This window comes from Pteropus alecto, unplaced genomic scaffold (assembly GCF_000325575.1).
Source record: "Pteropus alecto unplaced genomic scaffold, ASM32557v1 scaffold92, whole genome shotgun sequence".
Taxonomy (NCBI): domain Eukaryota; kingdom Metazoa; phylum Chordata; class Mammalia; order Chiroptera; family Pteropodidae; genus Pteropus; species Pteropus alecto.
The window spans coordinates 1447960-1457383 of NW_006432447.1; the positions used below are offsets into that span (position 1 = coordinate 1447960).

The 9424-nt window shown below is 41.6% G+C and overlaps 1 protein-coding gene, 1 non-coding gene and 1 pseudogene across 2 annotated transcripts in view; 1 reads left to right on the top strand and 2 right to left on the bottom strand.

Annotated features, from left to right (window-relative positions):
- ZBTB38 (zinc finger and BTB domain containing 38) overlaps positions 1 to 9424 on the bottom strand; it is a 109107-nt gene that overhangs the window by 91627 nt on the left and 8056 nt on the right. The gene's annotated exons all lie outside the window — the stretch shown is intronic.
- Positions 4223 to 4341, top strand: LOC112476040. Its single transcript, XR_003044947.1, has one exon. It is a non-coding gene; the product is annotated as a 5S ribosomal RNA (ribosomal RNA).
- On the bottom strand, positions 5859 to 5977 carry LOC112476030 (annotated as a pseudogene).

The window sequence follows — 9424 nt, forward strand, 5'->3', positions numbered from 1 at the left end:
TGTGCCATTGCAGAGAAGCTCAGAGACAGAACCCAGGGAAGAGATGGGATAATACTCTCATTGCGTAATAAGGCCAGGCTAATTAGTTCACACGAGATAGTGTCAAAGTTGAATTAACAGAAGAATTTTAAATCTCAAATGCAGATAGTCTGAGTTGTGAAAAGAAAATTTATCCTGCAGCATGCGGCCTGCTTGGCTTTAGATGTAGTAGGACAATGAGCTGCAGCCTGAGCAGAACTTCACCGTTCTTTAATGCTCACATCCCTGCATCCCCCATGAGCCAGGCTTCATCTTTTTCCCAGCACAGGTAGTGTGATATCAGCTGTCCAGGCCTGCGCATTCATCCAGAAGGGCAGCCCTGTGGTCACTCCACACCTGTATCCCCAGGACTGACCCTGATTGACTCTCCTAAAACCTCTCAATTTTGTTTTCAAGTGTTCTGCCATCCCAGGAACACTACATCTCCCTTTCCCACAGAAACCACCAGAGCTTTTTCCCAGGGCTAGGCATCTATCCAGACTGGTGCTTCATCTTCTCAACCAACCCAAAGGGTCTTATCCAGGCAATAAACAGTAAAGTCTAGATACCTTGATAACAAGAAGTGTCTAGAAATACATCAACCTGCTCACCCTCTTGGGAAAATGTCAACTACTTTATTTCTTTCCTAGGATTGATAGGAAAGCTTTTTGCCAGAGCAGCTGTGGGTGGCAGAATAATGGCTACCCAAAGATGTCCACATCCTAATCCCAAGAACCTGTGACTATGTTACTTCACGTGGCAAAAGGGGCTTTGTGGATGTAATTAAAGTTGTAACCTTGAGATGGGGAGATTATTCTGGATTATCTGGGTGAGCATGATGTAATCACATGCACCCTTAAAAGCAGAGAACCTTTCCTAGCTGCAGTCAGTGAGAAGGAGACGTGACTATGGGAGAAGGGACACAATATTGCTGGCTTTGAAGATGAAGAGCCATGAGCCAAGGAATGGGAACGGCTTCCAGAAGGGCAGGGAAATGTTTTCTCCCCTAGAGCTTCCAGAAAGGTACACTGCTTTACGGACTCCTTGACTTTAGCCCAGTGGTACTCATGCCAGACTTCTGACCTATAGAACTGTAAGATAGTAAGTGTACTTTTAAGCCACCAAGTTTATGGTGACTTATTACAGCAGCAATGGAAAACTAATACAGAGTTGATTAAAACATAGCCAAAGCTGACCAGAGTTTGAGGTCTCCTGTCCTATGTACCTTGGGTTCCTAAGGTAAATGGAAAATATGGAACAGATTTTGTGCTTTGGACGTACTGTCCCAGAGTTCCCAGGATTCGAGTGTTCGCTCCTCTACCATTTAGAAAAGTATGAGAATCACTGACAAGAGAATGATGGTCCCTTTTATGAAATTCATACAACGGAACATGTCATTTGGGCATAAAGACAGAAGAGATGACTAACATGAATCTGAAACTTCTCAAGATTATATCATGATCGAGTCAGAGATTTTGTGCATATTCTTCACCCAGAAGGAGGATCATACTTCAATCCCTCCATTGTGATTGCTCAAGATGGTTCGTTTCTCTGTGGCGACTCCGGCCTGCCCTGGAATCCTCAACCAACAGAGAGAGGGCTGGTATAGACCAGAAGACAAAGCATGTACAGGAAGCTTAAGCGTGTTGTGATAGTGTTAAGTGCCACCTTCCAGAATCTGTGGCCACCAAGGGAGAAACATACTTGGTCCCCTTTGCTCAGAGTCCTCCTTTCCTCCATCTCCTACCTTCTCCACCCCTAGAAAGAGTCCAGCCCTGTAGCCTAACCAGCTAAAGGGGACTTGTGTTTTGGTCTCGTGTCATCATCTGCTCTTCTAATGCCCTGTGTCTGCTCCTTGAGGCTCTCCACCAAGCCTAACTTTTATGATTTAACACTCGACCCAGAATTCCCCAAATGATGCTGCTGCCCTGCTCCCTTAGATGGAACCCCCATGGCATTCTGAGGAAGATTGCAAGATTAAACTGGAGTTTAACCCCACTTCTGGGTGCTTGGTTGCTATAAATTGCCCATCTTTTTCCTGAACAGGGAACAGGAAATGGGGATAGATTATCACCTTGACCCCGAAGGTTCCCCTACTGCCATTTGCAAAATTCTCTGCCCTAAACTTTCTCCAACCCAGCAAGCTCCACAGCTGGTGTGCACATAGACCAATTCTGACAAGACAGCGTGCCATTCCAAAAATGTTAAGAAGCTTAATGGAAATATTCTGTAGTTTTGTTTCGGATTTTACATTTAATCATATAAATACTTGCAAACATCTTGTTCTTAATAGAGATGAAAAATAGCTCCATATATTGATATTGTGGGTTTGTTCACTTTCATTAAATTTTCTTCACTCCAAATGCTTCCCTCCCACTCTGGCTTAAAGAAATAGTCTTCTCTTCCTTCTGAACCGAGCCCTTGTCTGTATTCTCATTCACATTCTCCTTCTCTCCCTCCCTAAGGATTGTTTTTCTCACTGACACCTTCAGTCTTTAGCATCTCACTGGCTTTTTCTCTTCTGCCTATATACAAACTCAGATGGTTCCATTTTAAAAAAAAGTTTCATTTAATTTTGTTGCCCTCTCTTGCTTCCTCTCTTTCAAAACTAAACCTCTGTGTGAGTGCTTATCGCCAGTCCCTAGACTTACCCCAAATCCCTAGAATCTGAGTATTATGCCCACTTCTCAACCTCAGCTGTTTTCTTCGGGGTCACGGGGTTCTCTTAAATGCCTAATCCAGTGGCCTCTTTTCAGATTTTGTTTGTTTGATAACTTAAGATTTTCTGTAGTTTTCAAATGGACAGAAAAGTAGAGAGAATAGTGTAATAAATCTAAATCTACTATTTAGATTTAACTATCATCATTAACATTTTGCCATAATTGTTTCATTCATTTTTATGCCAAATTATTATACTATAAATTAAGACATTTGGACATTTCACTCTGAAATAATCCAGTATTCATTTCTAAAAAAATTAGAACATTTTCCTACATACCCATAGAATCATATCACACCTAACCATAATTCTATAATATTATCATATACCACGTTCCACATTCCAATTTCCTCAATTGTTTTAGAAATGTCTTTACAGCTTCTGTGTTCAGACCAGGTTGCAATCACAACATCCCTTGTGTTTGGCTGTTGTGTCTTGTTTTTCACCGAGAACTCGCTGTAGGATTCGCCTCCATTAAGTGGCTCCTGCCTGGAAGTCCTCCCTCGATTTCTATAATAACAACTCTTTATTTTCTATTGTCAACCATCTATTTTCTTCACAGTCCCTTCCTTTGCTTCTTGTCTTTTCAGTATTGGTATTCCGTGGAATTTTTTTCTCAACTCTCCTTTTCACTTTAAACTTACTTCCCAAGCAATGCCACCGAATAATATTCCATTTATTGCTATATCACATTTTGTTTATTCATTTATCAGTTTAGGGACATTTGGGTTGTTCCCTTTTTTTTAGTTATTGTGAATAATGCCGCTATGAATAGCATCTGTATATAATCATTTGTATTTGTATATAAGTTTTTGTGCAGATAAATGTTTTCATTTCTCTTGGGTGTACATCTAGGAGTGGGCTTGCTGAATCAAATGCTAATCATATATTTAACATTTTGGGGAACTGCTGAAAGGTCTTTCAAAATGACTTCACTGTTTTTACAATCCCGCCAGCAATATGTGAGGATTGCAATTCTCCATATCCTTACCAACACTTGTTATCATCTGTCTTTTTGAATATAGCTATCCTAGAGGGTGTAAAGTGGTACCTCACTGCAGGTTTGATATGCGCTTTCCTGATGATTAGTGATTTGGGCATCTTTTCATGTGCTTATTAGCCACTTGTACGTTTTCTTTGGAGAAATGCCTATCCTGATCCTCTACCAATTTTTTAATTGGATTTTTTCTTTTTATTATTGAATCGTAAGAGTTTTTATATATTCTAGATATTTTTTTTTAAATCAGAAATACGATTAGCACATATTTCCTCCCATTCTGTGGACTGTCTTAGAATGCTTCTTAAATTAAGCATCTTTATACTCACAGTGTCTAGCACAACAGGTATTCAATAAATATTTATCAAATTCAATTTAATTCCTCATGGGTCTTTTATGCAAAGTCTTTAACCATCATTTTTACTTTCAACTCAACTTCGACTTTCTTTCTTAGAGTATAAGAAAATACAAATAAAAATGAAGAATATGTCTATGGCCATGCCACCCTGAACGTGCCCGATCCCGTCTGATCTCGGAAGCTAAGCAGGGTCGGGCCTGGTTAGTACTTGGATGGGAGACCACTTAGGAATATCAGGTGCTGTAGGTGTTAAAAAAAAAAATGAAAATATGAACAATTTGGACTGGACATATGAGTTTTTAAAAAAATGTAAGTGGTTGTTAGACAATAGATTTTAACACATCACTTAACTCTCCCGGCCTCAGTTTCTCAGCTGCAATAAGTTTTGAAGTTTGTCTTATAATCTCTAAGCTTGCTTCTGCTTTAACATTTAATAAGTTTAATACTAACAAAAGTCAAGTCCATTCCTGGTGGCAGGCTAGGCTAAGAGTAAGCCACTGATAAATAAATAAATAAACAGCATGTCTGTCTCGTTTGCTGCTATTTTCCCAGCACAAAACACTGTGACCTACATCTAGTAGGTAATAAACTAAATGAATAGTTCTACCCAGTCTCCATTAAGCTCAGTAAGTCCCAAACCTGTAAATATGTCAATGGCTCCCAAACTTGTATCTTTAGCCTGGACTCTGTCCCTGATGGACCCATTTGCTGATTCATCACTTCTATCTGCAGGTCTAATGGGCATCACAATCATAATGATTCTGACCCTCCACACCTCCCCAAATGCTCCCCCACTCTCCACACATACCAGGCTTTCTAATTTCAGTAAATAGTATTGCCTCCAATGAGATGTTCAGGCAAAAACGTAGCAGTCATTCCTAACAGCAATTCTTCCTTCTTAAAAGTTACAATTTGTCAAAAAGTCTTATCAGTTTCACCTTCAAAACAAGCCCCAAATCCAACCACTCCTTACCCTCTCCACAGCTTACAGTTCTGGTCCCAAGACAGTATCTTTTCTTCCCTGGATTCCTAGAATGGCCTCCTAACCTACGTCCCTGAATCTACTCTACCCCACCTACAATTTTTTCTTTATAAGGAGCCAGGATGATTTTCTAAAATCTTAAGCCAAATCATACCACTCCCCTGTTCAAAACTCTCCAAAGACTTCTCACTATACTCAGAATCCATCCAAAGTCCTAACCATGGCCTAGAAAGCATAAGCTTTCAGGGACCCGCTTCCTCTCCGATTTTCTTCCATCTCTCTCTGCCTCTCTGATTTCAGTCTGGCCTTGCCAGCTCCTTATGTTCCTTGAACATGTCCAGTATGCTCCCACCTCAGGGCCTTTGCATCTACTGACCTCGGCCTATAAACTGCTTCACCTGAGCCTGGAGCATGGCTTACTCTCTTGCTTCATTCAAGTCTCCACTTGAATGTCACCACCTCACGGGGGCCTTATCTAACACTCTTTGAGGTCTACTAACTGGGTCTTCAACAAAAGTGAACAACTAGAAATGGCCCTTCTGTTGTACTCCCTATCTTCAAACATAACCAAATCAGATTCAAATCAGGGTGGGCACCTTATTCACAAAGACCCAGAAGAAGGATATTCTAGAACCTTTCCTGGTCTCCTTTGGCAATTAACTGACAGTCTATTTTTTTTTAAATTAATTTATCTTTTTTTCTTTTTTAGGCGAGGCAACCCTTGGTTGACCTCACAGATTGCAAGGACCTTGTCAGCTTGCAATCCCTTATTTTTTATTTTTCACGCCTACAGCACCTGGTCTTCCTAAGTGGTCTCCCATCCAAGTACTAACCAGGCCCGACCCTGCTTAGCTTCCAAGATCAGATGAGATCGGGCTTGTTCGGGGTGGCATGGCTATAGACCCAGTACTCTTTCTAATGAAGCTCTTTCTGCATCTACCTGTTCCCTTATTTTGCTTTACGTTCATTCACAATACTTAAACATAGTATGTGTTTGTTTGTTTATGTTTTAATTGTTTCCCCCACTAGAATGTAAGCTCTGTGAGGGCAAAGATCTCATCTTTGCTTATTGCTTTGTTTACAGCTATATTTCTAGTGCCGGGCACCATTTCCAGCACATTATACATATTCGATAAATATTATTGAATAAATAAATAAATTGATGGTGTCATAATTTATCATCAAAGCCCTGGATTTGTGTGCTCGCTCTCCACTTACTAACTGAACAACCTTAGGCAAATTGTCTAATCTCCCTTCATCTTAGTTTTCTCATCTATGAGCTAGTAATACCTACTGAGAAGGACTGTTGTGAGGCTTAGTGACAAGGAATGAAAGTGCCTGATATTAGGCGCTCACTTCATAAACCCATAATTACCCATAAAATAAACGTCATTCTTTATGGATTATTTGGTTGAGGGACGAAGGTGATCATCAAACCAGCTCTCTCAGAAGCAGAACTGACTGAAAATGGCACGCAAGAGGCGAAGGCAGGAAGTGAATCCATTTCAGTGCAAGAGATGCAGAGAGCTGGGTTTATACACAAGCCAAAATACCCGGGCTTAGAAACAGTACTTCCAAATTCAAGTCAAGGCATTGCTTTGTTCTGTGGACAGTAGCGGGGTTGGAGGCAATGATTCAAAATGACCTCAGCTTTTGTCTAATCTGGTCCTGTGACCAGACCACAGGCGACACTTCACCCAGGGTAGTAATTTCCTTTGCAACTCTCGCTAAGAGGCCCATAGACATGGTAAAATACAGTGCAGCTGCTACAAAACATGAGGCATCTCTATGTTTTCTGACATGCAAAGGTCTTAACATATATTGGCGAGTGAAAATCTCAAGTTGCAGATGAAACAATACTCTACTCTACTTGTACAGTGGTTTCTATATATGTATGTAAACATATAGAAAAGGGTATGGAAGGATAGAAACCATATCAATGACACTCGTTTCCTCAGAGAAGTGGGCAGGTGACTGAAACTGAAGTAGATGTCAAAGGAGACTTCAGCTTTATCTGAAATGTATTTTTACTAAGAGAATGTATTTATTCTGTAATTTATTCTGCAATGTAATTATTCTATTCTGTAATGTAATTATTCTGTAATGTAAAAATTAATATTTAAAATCATCCCAAAAGATGATGCTGAAACACCACATTAAAGAAAAAAATGAAGCAATTTACTTTCCCCTTACTAGCAGTTCTCAAATGGGGCAGTCTCGACCCCGCACCCCGTCCCCCTCCACTGCCCACCCAGTGGGTGTTTGGAAATGCTTAGTGGCATTTCTTGACTCCCAGGCTATTGGCATTTAGTTCCCTAGGGATGAGTGTGTGAGAAAATCCCACCCCACAAAGTAGTATCCCAGGTAAATACCAATGGCAGTTCTGGTAAGAAAACACCACACAAAAGTTCGGGTTGGTTGTACTTATAAATTCATCTTGACCCCCAACTAAGAGTTTTTTGTCTTTGATTTGAGCTGCTGAGATGCCCAGTCCACGTTCCATCTGGCCATAAAAGATAGTAAATTTTATAACTGACCATCTAGAGAAGTAAGTTGAAAAGCGTGTCAGGTGCTCTGGCCAGGAAGCCCAAGTGGCTTTTGGGTTTCATGCCTCCCTTCTGGGGTATGCGAATATTTCTGAGAATAAGGTTGTCCAGGCACCAGCCCATGCCTTTGTACTTAGCTAGGACTTTAAGACAAATGTCTAACCAGCAAGGCTGAGAGACTTCAAGAGAAATTTGGGAGGGCCCTTCTCTGTTAGTTAGCGGTTCCCACACAGGACGGGTTGCCTTCAGACCCCTAGGCCTTGGAAAGCAGTTCCCAGCTCCCAGTAATGAAAGATGACAGTGATGATAGGGAAAACAGAATAATGTGTTCTATGTTCCCCTTCAGTTCCAGACTCTCTGACACTACTGTGGTACATGTATCCAACAAATATTTATGGAGCAACTACTATATGCCAAGCATAGTGCCAGGTGCATGTACACAGAGAATGAGACACACAAACTTACATTCTAGTGGCAAAGACATGATAAATAGATATACATCGATCAGATCATTTTAAATAGTGCTAACTATTACAATGAAACAACATGAATAATATGAGTGATAGAAACTGGGGTGGGGTCAACATATGAGAGTGTTCAGCAGAGGCCTCTCTGGGAGGGGAGCTGAGGCTGAGAGCTGGGGACTGGGGAGGGGAATGATAATCGTGCTCACGGTGGCCGCCGTGGAAAGCTAATACCCAGTGTATCTGGGACAGCAGATGTGGTTCATATCTTGTGGCTTGTCTGTGCTCCTAAGCAGATAATCGTAAAATTATCACAAGAAACATTTATGCTGCTGCTTCTTTTGTTTTTCAGCTGTCTGCACCCAGGATTTCACATTCATCTGAGAAAGATGATTTCATTTGTTTCAGAGGTGTGGCAGTAGAGTGTACTGGCAGGTAACTGGCATGGGATTTTAAAACGTATTGTTACTTAAAAACACTTGTATGGCACTTGTTTTGTGTTAGGCACTGCTCTAACACTTTGCAAATATTAAGTCATTTTTGTAGTCAAAACAAACCTACATACCAGGTGCTGAGGAGTATTATTATCCTCAGTTCTTGCATGAGGATATGGACTCTTTCTCCAATCATGGTCCAGAGTCACTACCCTTTATATATAGAAGCAACTGCACTGTGTCTGAAAGCCTCATATTTTTTTACTTCTTCTATTGCCTAAACTGAGAAACTGGCCAAGCAGACCCCACTCTATGCTTCAAAGTTCCACTGTGGGAGAAGATAAGACTGCAGCCTTAGAGGAAGTAAAAGTCTTACAATCGTTGATGGAATCTGGCAGTGAAAATATCGGCTTCAACATCATTGTGCTTGCACAGTAGACATGTGCTCAAAACTTCTGCAAATTGCAGAATGGGTGTCTCTGCTACTGTGAGAATGTCAGGCAAAGAATCACTGCCACGCCAGGCACTCTTTCTGCACTTTTCTCGTCCCGGACAACTAGGGCTCCCACCTTCCCCTCCTGCAGCCAGCCTGCCCCACTGGTGCTTCCTAACCCAGTGGCAACCCCTCTCTCTCCACTGAGTAGGCAGGGAGTTGAACACTCAGCATGGGCTGGCCCCGGTCAACCCAGGGTCACCCCTTTATGAATGTGATCTGAGAGGCAGTCAGATGGCAGCAGGCTCTGGAGCCAGAAGGACCCGCAGACTCTGGGCTGGGGGCCACCATGAGCACACAGAGGTAGGCATATGACAAGCAGAGACAGGCAGAGAGAAGCAGGGATGCAGTGACCTGAAGTAGGCCACCAAGCAGCTGAGTGGCTTTCCTGTCCAGCATTCCTGCGCCTGGCT